This window comes from Liolophura sinensis, chromosome 4 (assembly GCF_032854445.1).
Source record: "Liolophura sinensis isolate JHLJ2023 chromosome 4, CUHK_Ljap_v2, whole genome shotgun sequence".
Lineage (NCBI taxonomy): Eukaryota > Metazoa > Mollusca > Polyplacophora > Chitonida > Chitonidae > Liolophura > Liolophura sinensis.
This window is the reverse complement of record NC_088298.1, coordinates 19,976,323-19,990,680: the sequence shown is the minus strand read 5'-3', so window position 1 is coordinate 19,990,680 and position 14,358 is coordinate 19,976,323.

The window sequence follows — 14,358 nt, the reverse complement described above, 5'->3', positions numbered from 1 at the left end:
CCCAAAAGTTGCAAAATAAATTTCAATCTGCATCTAGGGCTCAGCTTGCCACATGCATTTTACAGATGTATGGACAAAAACGCCCATGTCTCATAATTTGATAAACTGCCTCTATGTCATTGTGGTACACACTGGACTATAAATCAAATCACACTCCAGGATAATTAACATTTTTGAAAGTCTAAAAAATATCAAATTTTAAACAATATTCTGATTCAGTGCTGAATCCAGAGACTTGTTTTTCCAACATAGAACAAGCATACTTGTATACCTGTTATCTGAATTATGGATCAATAGATGGAATCGGCCATCTTTGATCTTTTCAGGTTAGGGATACCATGTCCATTATACCATTATACCAAACTGCATGCTGGTAGAATACAGACCATGGCTAATTACACAACATATAGGTACTTGAATAAAATCTACTGTAGCCATGCTGGCTGGAATACACCAGGGAATTTTACAAGTGTTCGTCCATTGTTCATTAAGTACGTTACTGAACACCTGGGGGTTGTCCATAACAATTTCGCTAATAGCCTGGGTCAATAGTCCAACTCACCTCTTTACACCTACTCCTGGCTAGCTGTGTTCGATTCGGGTTAAACCCCGCTGGGATAAACCTGGCCATTGTAATGTATCAGCAGCCCCAACTGCTAATTCTACTATCTACATGCAGCAACATGGAAGATAAAGTGTTTTCCTGATGGTCAGATCTTTTTGTCCTAGTCTACTGATGGAAAAACTTACAGCTTGCTAAAGGTTCTTGATCTAGTCAGCTCACAAAGCTCTAGAACACGTACATGTAGAGTTGTATGAATGTAGATGTAGCTACTATAGTGTTCAAAAACAAGAACAAGGTGCACAATGCATACATGTTTTATTAGTGACATAGTTACTCAGTGATAGGATACGGAAATATATGGTGTCAGTAATAGGAGGGTTACTGACACCATATACATGTACTTCCGTATCCTGTCCCAGAGTAACCAGGTATCAAATTTATCCTGCAAAAAGACCCAACAATTCAGCGCAACAGACCGACTGATTTTGCCCAAAAGACAGATTCGTAAGTGGGAAGGTCTGCCAGCAATCTGCGGATGGTCGTGGGTTTCCCCCAGGCTCTGCGCGGTTTCCTCCCACCATTAATGCTGGATAAGTGAAATATTATTGAGTACGGCGTAAAAGACCAATCAAATAAATAAATAAATCAAGGCAGATTTATATCACATTTTAGCAAATCTCTGGACATTTTTTTTTCTCCATCAACCAAACAGGAATATACATGTCTCCCCCCCCCCCCCCCCATGTGTATGCACATCTATACAGCTCCATATACGGCACTGAAAACACATAATGTGAGAAAAATCTACAAATTCCTTGTCCAAGCCAAATTTTGAACCACACCTTGTATGTTATAAGAATCGAAAGGTAAAACTCTAACCACTTGACCACAACCCCTTCCCCCTTAGGGATATATTTCTATGAATCCCAGACAAAGCCCAGCGGACAAAAACCCCTGGCAGACAAATGCCCCGTTGTCTTGAATTAACCCGCAAAATATATCCGACAGTCTAGAAAACATGATGTCAAATTCACATGTCTCAAATTCATAAATAGTGTGATTATGTTTTCCATCTAAAATTTGTCATCAAAGCGTATCATAGTCTGTCCCTCGGGTTCAACAGCTTTTCTGTCATAAGCGTTGTACACGTACGTATTCAAAACAATATCGCCAAAATGGCTGTCTCTGATATCTCCAATGTTATTATTGAATGTTGTCCGTCAAGCAAATACTGTGAAGTACTTAATTTTCACGTGGAACTAATTTTCGCAGATTTTCCAGTCAATAATTTACAGCGAAAAATAATTCCAGCAAAAACAATATCCAATACTGAATCATATACAACAGGTAGTAGTAGTAACAAAGTGAAATCTCTGCCAGGGACGAGAGTTGCGCTGAGAAAGCTTAACGGGCCAGCTAAATTTTATAACAGCAGGGAAGGGAAATTATGGTTTAAATATATACAAACTCTGGTGCTAAGGCTTGGCAGGTATAAAACAAAGTGGGAGTTCATCTGTCTTAAGTTTGATCAAACTTCGCTATGCCCATAAAGTGAAACAAAAGTCGATACCACCACCTGCTGGCTTGTAGTGAATGTCACTCTAATACATGCTATTCCATTGGCTCTGTCTCTCCTGTGGTACAGCAAGTGAGCTTGTAACAAATTGTGAAGTGTGTACAACAATACAATGGCCATTTGACAGCTACGGCAAAGCTTGCAGTTTGTGACCTGCTACAGAGGACGATTAAAACTGAAAACAATGCAAAACTTACTGCGTACAAGGTGATGGGTCACTTTGCCGGGTGTTCAAAGGTGCTCATCAATGATTCTAAAAGAAGTGACACCTGTTTGAGTACTGCTCACAGTAGGTGCGACGTAATCTTCTCACGCAGTGACAATCCATCCTACATTGTTTTAATCTCTGATCCAGATCACGCGGATTAGTGATAACGCAGGAAACAAAGCAGGATTAAGCCACACATGATGATACCTGTTTTACATGCTTGAATAATTTCGGCTACATTATATCTTGGAAAAATTTTAAGATTTTAAGATGTGTTTTTCAGTATTCTCTTAAATACACGAAAATTAATTCCTGCGAACATGTTTTTGGAGAAAATCTGCGAAAAATAAATTCCAGCGAATAATAAGTACTTTACAGTATCAGTTTATTCTACCACCTTACCATAATTTGTCTGTCTGAAAATTTTCAACATGGTACATGTATATAGGTTATAGCCTAATACGAATCACAATATCACAATATCAGCTGCCATAAGGTATGCATATGAGTCAGTGTTCCCTATAACAGATGTATTTAAAAATTTTGATTATTTAGAAATTTAAACAAATCAATTTGTAGTTCACAAGAAAAATATTATTTTTGAATACTCTGAAAGAGAATTAAAAAACATCTACATTCGGAAAGATCGAAACAGCACGTTTTGCTTCTATTGGTTTCTCAGGTTAAAACCATCACAGCTACAAATATTTGGAATCAACGATTTTCTTTAGAGGTGTTATAGCATGCAAATCATATCTGTGGGGTAGGAACAATCGATATATATCAGGCGGGCAGAAAAGATGGGCCGTACTTTGATGCTGCATTGCTCCATTATCCTTTGTTCAAACCCTTTCAAACTTTAGACATTCTAATTACATGATTTGGTTAATATACTGACCAACTTTCAAGGTCATTCCTTGAGTAGTCTGTACATAGGGTTAAAATGAAAACATAGCCTCAAAAACGCATGTTCCAGTGACCCACATTGCATCACCTGTCAGGTGTTATGAGTAAAGCGCAGGCTGGACCTGTGTGACACGCTTAAGTGTCAGAGAAACCCTTCTCCCAGACTGGCACAAATTTTGCTGAATCAAGATGGTTTTCTCTGCAGCGGACAAGGAATTGATCGCCTTTTCAAGTAAAACAAGGTAGAACATCATTTTGACATGTCCAGAACATGCATTTTTGACTCTATTTTAATTTTGGTCCCATGAACAGAGATCTTAAAGGATGAAATTGAAATCTGGTCTGTATACTTAGGACATCATGGCTTTTGAGTATTTTAGAAGCTGAAGTAAGAGGGTTTTGGAGATAGTGAGTGTCAAAGTACGGCCCATTTTTTTATGCCCATCCAATATATATATATATAGGACTTTGCATTAGAAAAAAAAGTCTAACACAAGCTGCAATGCAACAATTCTTTGCCATTATAGTAGATTTCTTTAGTTTTCACATAAGCCCGGAATGGAGGTTGAGTATTCTGTACACCGCTGAGAGGTCGACCTCTTTCCAATGTCATCAAACACAATTAAGAATACATGGAGATTGAACGAGTAAGAAGAGGTTCCACTGATTGCAAACATGTACTGAAATTTTAAACGTCCCTTTAGGGAGAATTTTTCAAGTTTCTTAAACAAGCAAACAACTTATGCCATTTTACTGATCACGGGGCTTACATGTACATGTATGGCTGCCAGGGCTTTTGTCCTCCCCCGCTTCCTTTTTTTTTTACTGTATGTTTAATCATAACTGGGAGGACAATGGGCCGAACACAGGGGAAGAAAACCACAACCATCCAGAGGTTGATGACATGACAGTTCATTAAAGTAATAAGATAGATCTACATGTAGTAAATAGGACTAAATTAAAATCTGAAGCATTCCAATTAAATCAACATTTTGTTTATAATGCATGTATGCACAAAGAAGGATTTCTTGGAGTGTTTCACAGGCAACAGATTGCACGACTTAAATGCCTTTGGCTTTTCTTTGTGTTCAAAAACCATAAGCTGACATATCTGCATCAAGCATCAATACGTGTTGTATACGTCACCAAAGACAACTATTAGTTACAGGCGTTTTAATGAATCATACATTATACAGGTAATTGAATGATTCATTTTGTGTAGTATGCAAACTAGTTCAGATGAAGTCATTATGCAGCCATTACCTGAATACAGTCATGAGCTGCATTAACAGTGTACTGTACATGTACGTTTACATAGTCATTATTTTTCCACATAGGGCTGGCCTTTCTATACATATAAATCGAACAAAAGTGCGAAAGTATGCATAATCCATGAATACTATTGAAAGCTAGGAAGTGGAGAAAATTCCAGTTTATATTTCTCAAAAATATGATTTTATATTAAAATGTGTGTGAGTAAGGAATACCTGTACAATGTATAATGTCCATACAAGGTGCATGTTCATAATCATCAGTACATATACACATACCTGGCAGGTACATATACGTGTACTTTGCATGACAACACATTTTCATAAATCTGATTAGGACACATTTTCAAAATTTGCCTTTCAAAAAGAAACTTGTTTGCATTCCTGTAACTTACTGCATATACATCAAGGCTAAAACTTACCCATATATTGTTTCCTTCATCAGATGTCTCCAAGTTACTGTTTATCAAATAACTAAATAGTAACTATTCAATATTAATAGCTGTAGCTCATACAAAAAAAAAAAAAACAAACAAAAAAAAAAACAGGCCTACATGTATCTTTGCTGAATCTACATGTTTCTGTGAGCAAAAGGACTTTAAACCTAATATAGCAATTAGGATTGTTCTTCATCCTTTAATTTAACAACATTTCATAAGTGTACATATTTAACTCTTTCAGCTAACTTTTCTATAGCCTCTAGCAAAGAAAGTAAAGTACTGAACCAAAGAAAAAATGCAAATATTTTTTTTTCTTTCAGCATTACTGACATGTACCACAGCAACACAATGACAACTGCTGTGCCTGAGCTGAGAATTTTAATCTTCTTCTATGACATAAGATGAGTCTAAGATCAGTACCTGTTTGCTAATTACATTGTATTACTTCCATCCATGATTTACACCTGAAGGGTTTCTACTTGAAGTTCATTAAGAACCGGTTACAAACCTGAAACAAAGTCCTTCAGGTGTGCAACAGGAGTGTTGAAATGAATTTTTCACTTTTTTTCTTTTTTTGTCTTACCATTTTTAAAAAGATTCATGTTCGACTGTATCAATGAAGAAACAAAACTTTTGTATCCCACACAATTGTAACATTTCTTCTTGGGAACAACAGAGTCCAGTGTTATGAAAACTATTACGTGTAAATGCACCTGGGCCAAAACTGCACGCTTAAAACTTTTGCATTGTCCTCTACTAACAAAAAGTCCAATTTGTCTTGTTCTGCCAGTTTTTACAGCTTTAGACTTGCATCATTTATAAAAATATCTTTCAAAGTGTATGTCAAAGTACACACATTTATAAATATTTCTGTTCCTGAGTTACACATGTAACACGGTGACAATGTCACAATTATTGTTTTGTTTCAATGACGAAGTCTTCTGGGACTGAGTAATCAATATTCATACATATCGGCTCAATACATAGATACACCTTCAAAAATTCAATACATAATCTTCATTAATGAATGGAAAATATTTCAGTGCTCAGATCATTTTTGAAAACAAAGCTTTTTAGCCACAACCATTGAGTCAGTGTTTTTTTTTTCTTATTATTATTTTATTTATTTACTTTATTGTTACTTCATGCGATTATACTCAAGAATTTGTCCCTAATACTATGACTGTCAGTTTTATGTGTGGAGAAGATCAGAAGCTCTGCAGAAAACCACCAACATTTGGCAAGTTATTAATGAACTTTCCAACATGTGACGTATACAGATATGTGCACAATATTGTTAGACAAGTGGCCATGTCAATGGCCTCAAGGGCGTTATATGTGTCACTTATTGTGGCCTCGGACCCACAAGCAACCAAAAAGCGGGGGGGTGGGGGGTGGGAGGGATCGTTACTACGTACATGCAATTTAAATTTACAAGCAGAAGGAAGTTAATCATTTTTAATGTACATTTGCATGTACATCATAAGAAAGCTCCAACTATAAACTAGTAGTATTCAGATTTGATCTCTCAACCTCGCTGTGGAAGAACCAGTGTGATCTTCTGGAGTGGGTACACTAAAGTCGGTGAGACCACTAAGCCGCTGAGCCAGCAAGGGTCAGAGACTTCTTAACATCATAATTAATTGTAGTTAATTACATGTGTCTACCTTATGAATAATTCTACACTTACATGTAACTCTCTAGGGTGAACGATTGGCTTTATACATGTATGCGTTTCTGTAAACAAAATTTGCATATAGATGACACCGACGGGTAATCTACCTCACTGATAATGAGGATCAACACCTACACACCTGGATTACACTAAATGACCTAAAATTTCAACAATGACTAACTTGCCCCTTTTTGTCCTGATTCTGAGAGTTCTGTTGATTTTAAATAAGGGTTATAAAGTTTACTTGGAACATGGCATGATATTCTACTGGAAAATTTTCAGTTTCAGCCCCAGAAATAATATTTAGTGACATTTATTTCCCTCAAAACTTGCACTTTTGTGGACAAAATTTTAGGTCATTTACAGTTCATTCTTCCGTAAGGTGAGGAAATCTGCCATAGCAGTTATCTGTACATGATCAGCTCACTAAAGATTTAAGAACAGTGACCAGACTATTGTAAAGGAGTTGTTAATTTGCAGTCAGCGCAGAGCGCATGTAAATATCCTATTTAATAATTTATACAACTACATGCATCTAGACGAGCTCATATTCAGTGTAAATACATGTATATATGTATAATCAATAACACTGGCTTTTCTATCAGAGTAAACAAGACTAGACGATTTTATCTGACATATTTATGCTTCTACTATAAATCAACTGCATCATGAATATATCTATATCTATATATATATATATATATGTAACAGTTCATTTATGACTCATGAGACAGTAAACACCTGATGACTGTCTACATGTGGTTCCTTTCTCTACTATTTATTTGTAGCTTTGTTTGCATGCTACATGTATGTGGTACATGTAAGAGTTTCTTCATTTATACAGTTATTTATTTGATTATTGTTTAACTACCCTAATTCCTCAATCTTTTCGCATATGAAAGAAAAACTTTCAGTGCAATTTATGCTCACTTATAATTTGATTTTGAAGACAAAACTACATTGGTTGGATTAGCCAATTTCCAGGTTTACACACAAAAGTATAATTTTATCAGTCTACACAAAACAATGCCTTCAGAATACACTTGAATAAACAACTTGCAAACATGTGAAAAGGTTGAAGTTACATGTATTTATTTATTTATTTGATTGGTGTTTTACGCCATACTCAAGAATATTTCACTTATATGACGGCGGCCAGCATTATGGTGGGTGGAAACCGGGCAGAGCCTGGGGGAAACCCACGACCATCGGCAGGTTGCTGGCAGACCTTCCCACTTACGGCCGGACAGGAAGCCAGCATGAGCTGGACTTGAACTCACAGCGACCGCATTGGTGAGAGACTCCTGGGTCATTACACTGCGCTAGAGCGCTAACCAACTGAGCAAGTTACATGTACATGCACTAGTGGACTAGCAACGTTGGATGCTTAAGCCTATAGTCCAGTTGTTTCACTTACATGTCGTAGTGCACATCCACCGGCAAGTTACTCTTGAACTTTCCCCCATGTGATGTGCAGATACATGAATTTTATTTATAAATTTATCTGACTGTTCCTTAACATCATAGTCAAAATTTTTTCACTTGTACGATGTCTGTTAATCTTATGGGTGGAAGAAACTGTAGTGTGCCGCCTTTCTGGGTAACTTTCCTACGTGTGACGTACATATTTTATGTTCCTAAATTTACTGTTGCTTGAATGCCATAGTCTAGACTTTTTCATCTGCACGAAGTCAAGCAAACTGTCACCGTGCCCGGGATAAACCATCGACATTTGGCAAGTTTACAGTAAGAGACTTTTTTCTACATGGCATGCATGTGACATACAGATATGTCATAGTATAGCACAAGTACTCACAGAGACGCCCAAAGCTGGCTGAAATCCGCCGCTTTAATTTCTTTATCTTGCTGATGCTGCGATCTTTCCCTGAAAACAATAAAAATGATCAAATGTAACCTACATGTAACAGAACTACAGAATGTAGGATCTGACAAATGGTGAGTTGTTGGCACAAATCAAAATCTGCTTGATGAGAGATGAGAGTAAGAACCCTTCATTTCATTTTCATTTGATTGGTGTTTTGTGCCGTACTCAAGAATATTTCACTTAAATACGATGGCGGCCAGCATTATGGTGGGAGGAAACCGGGCAGTGCCCTGGGGAAACCCACGACCATCCGAAGGTTGCTGACAAATATTCCCATGTACGGTCGGACAGGAAGCCAGCATGAGCTAAACTTGAACTCACAACGACCACATTGGTGAGAGGTTCCTGGGTCATTACGCTGCACTAGCGCGCTAACCAACTGAGCCACGGAGGCCCAAACAACCCTTCAAGATTGGCAAATGATGCACAGTGCATTGATACATGTATATATACCTTGCAAATTGTTAAAAATTCAGGACAGCAAATCAAATTATCTTACTTCTTACAAGTGCATGAGCCATATTTACCTATTTAAATTTAAAACTGTGATTTGGGAACAGGAGTACATGTAACAAGAAGGTCGATCTTAAATGTATTTGTATGCGGGAGTTAAGATTTGCCAGCAACCTGCAGATGGTCATGTGTTTCTCCCCGGGCTCTGCCCACTTTCTTCTCACAATAATGCTGGACGTCACCGTACAATTGAAAATACTAAACACTGCATAAGAGACCAATTAAATAAATAAATAAATAAATAATTAAATGAAATTAACATGAGCATGTGTTTTCTATTTGAGCAAATTGCACCCAATTTGCTTCAGCGTAAAGACTCTACAGGTACAATATTTGCATAAAAAGTGCCTCAAAGTAGTGAGTTACAGATCAACAGAACACAGCATGTACAGTTGTAATGGTTCAAAGGACATAACTACGTGGGTCACACCAGGATTCAACAGCCTATGTCCAGCGCTCTACCAACTGAGCTAAAGGGAAATCCCCCATAAGCGTAAGCACCAGAAAGCTGCACTCATTATACAATGAATAGGTATACATGTACACTAACCCATAACTGTGTACAGATTCCAGTTTGTACATGCACAAATGGACAACATCCTAGAAGACTTTGTGTGATTTAATTCAACATCTGGTTATCAATCTACCAAAACACACACCAAAAAAACAATCACTTTGACAGAAATATGAGGGATCTACAGTATTTCATCCAGGCCAATGAGGATGTCATCCATTGATGACACATGTACATGTAAAACGCAGAAGGAAGAACCAAGCAGACTTACACTTGGACTATCCTTGTTTTTAAGTCTCCTCAAACAGAAAACCATGATCGATGAAAAGGTCAGAAAATAAAAAATTAAAGCTGTCCTGGATGTTGAAAAAAAGGGAGAAAAAAAAATCAAACAGCAGGGAAGCTCTCTTTTCATTTACGATGTACAACAACAACAGTTATTGGTCGATCAATCATTATTATACAAAAGGGAATGTTGAAAATCTTTGAGGTGGCAATCTGCTCGCCCATCGCTAGGAAGCTGGGAGGGCACAACTGACAACATGTCAGTGTTTACAAATACAAATTTGACTACTGGCAATGATATTAAGTCAGATACTTGCTTGATATTTTGAGGGGAAACAAATGCGAAATCACATATTATGTAGGAACTGACTGACATCTGCTTTCTGTCCGTGCCATATACAATGTAACATGCAGAGAATTCTGAAAAACTTTGAAGACTCCATTTCATTCCATTTCAAGAGTCCAAACATGCTATTTGAGCAATATACCAATGAGATACCTTTATAGCCTGCGTAACTCTAATTCAGGTCCAAGCTGGACTAGCCATGAGTTCTCTTGTAATACATTTGTACTACATAACCTAACAGGTTAACAGCAGGACTGAACAAGACTACATGTACACAGCTTTGGTGTGAGTTAACACTTCTCCTCTGACCCTCTGATTGTGTTTTTTTTTTTATCACTCTCAGCTTTATATTGGGAATCATTTGAAAGTCTAATAAATCTATCAGCAAAAACTTGGAAGAATTGCTGATCTGCCGGGAAGTTTATGAGTAATGTACACATACATTTCTTTCAAAGGGGCTCATTTTAGAGCTGATAACAAATGAGCAATGCAGGAAACTAACACATAATCGTTTATTAGAAGCTGTTCGATAATTTTCCAATTACATAGAAAATTCACGGTTCTTAACCTTCTTTCCTTCATGATTTGATATTAAGTCTGTGATATCAGAGATCGTCAGCTACTGATATAAACTTTAGCTCACAGCATACATTGCCCTGGCTACAAGCCCTGATTTCCTGAAGCTCGGGTGTCGATAAATATGGATTTCTTGATCGCTGTGTGGGGGAAGTTAGGGTACGATTCTCCTCCAAACAAACAGGTTCCTTCTTCCTGTGTATGACCTTCAGCTGCCGTTTCAAGGTCAGAGGCTTGTGATAATGGAGGTCAATAAAACTAATGGATATCTGCTAAATGATGAAAGACTTACATAATAATTAATGGTAAATTTATATCAATGTTACATTCTAAATTTAATTAATTTTTTATTTGATTGGTGCATAACATTTTGCTCAAGAATTTTTCACTTATATGTGGAGGAAAACCCATTGGCCTTGGCATCATCTAGAGTATTCTCACAAACTAAATTTACTTGTTATTGGAATCCATATTATACATGTATTAAATATGGGTTTGATGGTTAGATGAAATAAATTATAGATTTAAGGCACTTTATGTTAGTGAATTTATGTTAAAAAAACACACACCGTGCCTCCGTGGCTCAGTTGGTTAGCGCGCTGGCACAGCGTAATGACCCAGGAGTATCTCACCAATGCCGTCGCTGTGAGTTCAAGTCCAGCTCATGCTGGCTTCCTCTCCGGCTGTATGTGGGAAGGTCTCTCAGCGACCTGCGGATGGCCGTGAGTTTTCCCCAGGCTCTGTCCGGTTTCCACCCACCACAATGCTGGCTTCCGTCGTATAAGTGAAATATTCTTGAGTATGGCGTAAAACAGCAATCAAATAAATAAATAAATCACATATCCAGCAAAGTATCTACAAATATCAGACTTATTCAATATATTAAAAACTGTGTTATAAAAAAAAACTCTTTATACTTTACAATTCCATGATATTTCCATATCTATCGTATGCTAATTTATTATGAGGCAATACATTTTCAACACACTTACAGCTCCTTTTCCTTCTCCAAAAACGGCTATTACAGCTATTATTTTAATGGGCAGATTAGAGCACACCGGTCCGTTATTCCAGGAACAAAAATTTTGAACGTTTTCAGGCTGAATCAATTTGTTTGTATCGTCAATGACCATAAATTTATTCATCACCTGGAAAAACTGTCTGCCAATTTTAGAAGAGTTTTTTACACGACAATCTGATATACATAGTTACCCAACTAGAACCCTGAACTTAAAACTTCACAAACCAATCTATCAACACATATCAACACTTCACAAATCAAATGTCCGCCAGAGTGGAATAAACTATCGTCATGTCTGAAATCTATCAATTTTTACATTACTCTTTAAATCTAAACAGACTGAACATTTACTTGTAAACCAACCGTTTGCTTCCTGTGTTTTGCCCTACCATTTTGTTGCACATCAGAATTATTCACCTTGTATAATTGCATGTCATTAACAAAGTTTCCTGATTTTGGGACAGAACAAGTACTTGGGAACTTTACTCCCGCCAAAGCTACCTCATATGTGTTCGCATGTTCCTGTTAAATCTATATGGTAAATAAAATGAAATTCCTATTATGACCAATAGATAAAATGCTAACTGATCACAGAAAGCGATGTACATGTATTTAACTGGCGATAAAAGAAAAGAAAGTTAACTGATGATAAATAACTTTCACAGAAATGTACTTGAATGAATGAATGAATGAATGAACGAATGATTATGGTTTAACACCACTCTGTCTCGGCAAGATTTCAGCCATACCGTGGTGAAAAAGTACTTGAAATCTGGATGGTAACCACTCTATCCTGACATGATCAATAACGCCAACTAATCAGCTGATCACAGTATAAGTTACAACTGATGACATCATAACCATCATCATTATCACAGAAAGTTAAATGATGACAGATATATAACCAATCACCTGCATATGTTTACAGGCATAGATTTAGCCAGAATTTCAAGTCAGGGCATCTCATTTCCAATCTTCTCTCTGTAAATTTTGTCAGAAAAGGGCATTTCAAAGACACTGAGACAATTCTCCCCTCCCCCCCCCCTCTCCCCAGCTAAACTTATGTGTACAGGTTACATATGATTTTTTTTATTTATTTATTTCATTGGTGTCTTATGCCAAACTCAATAATATTTCACCTATATACAAAGAGGGCCAGTATTATGGTGATAGGAAACCAAGCACAGCATAGGGAACCCACGAACATCTGCAGGTTGCTGACAGACCTTCCCGCGTATGGCTGTAGAGGAAACCACCACGAGCTGGACTTCAACTCACAGCAACCGCATTGGTGAGAGGCTACTAGATCACTGTGCTGCTCTAGGATGCTAACCACCTGAGCAGGTTAGATGTCAAGTCCCAGGATAAAATGTGAGAAAGTCATTCTATAACATACAGGTGCAAATGTACATGTATGTACCCAAACAGAATGTCATGTATAGGACCTGGGTGAGGATTAAACCTGAATCTATCAAACCCCTGGTGCTTGAAACACAGTGTTAGCCAGGAAGTGTTAAACTGGGAGTGCAATAAAAATTTTAGGGAGTGCATCTTCTTCTACCGAGCGTAGCGATGGCAGTCAACCGAGCCGAGCGCAGGGAGCCTACAGACCAGGGTTCAGGGGCTGACAAGATCCCTGGAAGCCCTTGGTTTCTGTACAGTGCAACAAAAGTAAGTTCCCCCCAAAAAGTTGTTAGATATCTCCCGTGGTATGTACCAAATCGCACTGAAATTTTGCACACACCATCCCAGTAGTCCGGCGAACGTGGTATATTAAGGACGTGCAGGTGCAGTTGTGCGCTAATGGGCATGCGCAAACTGAAATCGGTCGATTCGGAAAATTTTACGAAAGGACTCAACCAGATTTTTTTTGCACCGTCAAATTTTGATTTCATCACAGAATTTGCGTTACCAGTCGTGAAGTATTCGTGTAGGTGGGCATTACGGACATGGCACACACCACAAGAAATTCATGCGGTTAAACATAACCTGCATCAGGTCTGAGACCCAGAGTGGTTAGCCATCTCACGTCAGATCGCACGCCTCACCAACACAATGCAAGCGCGTTGTCGAAATGTGATACAATCTCATGGTAGCTACACACAATATTGATCATCGAATGAAAATGATCGAGTTCTGTGATAAAATAAAGAATTGCCATTGAAAAATCTGGTTGACTCTTTTTACACAATTTTCAAAATCAACTGATTACGTATCAAGGGAGATATCAAACAACGTTTTGGGCAGAACTTAATTTTGTTGCACTGTTTAGATTGTGTCTCATGCATTCAGGGTAAATTTTGTGATCAAAAAAACCATACACATCAACATCAACATTTTTAAGGAAAGAATGAAGAGTTAACAATAAAAATCTGATGAAAAGTGATATTTGTGCCTCGTTTCATGGTCTCGTAAAAATGTAGCCCATCACTTTTGACAAGATGCTGGCATTTATAACGGACCTGCTACATCGCTGTGACGTTTAACTTACATGTAGTATCATGTCATGATAAAATCTTCCCTTTAGTTCCAGCACTCCAGTTCAGATGAAATCAAATTTACAAGCAAACTTTTATA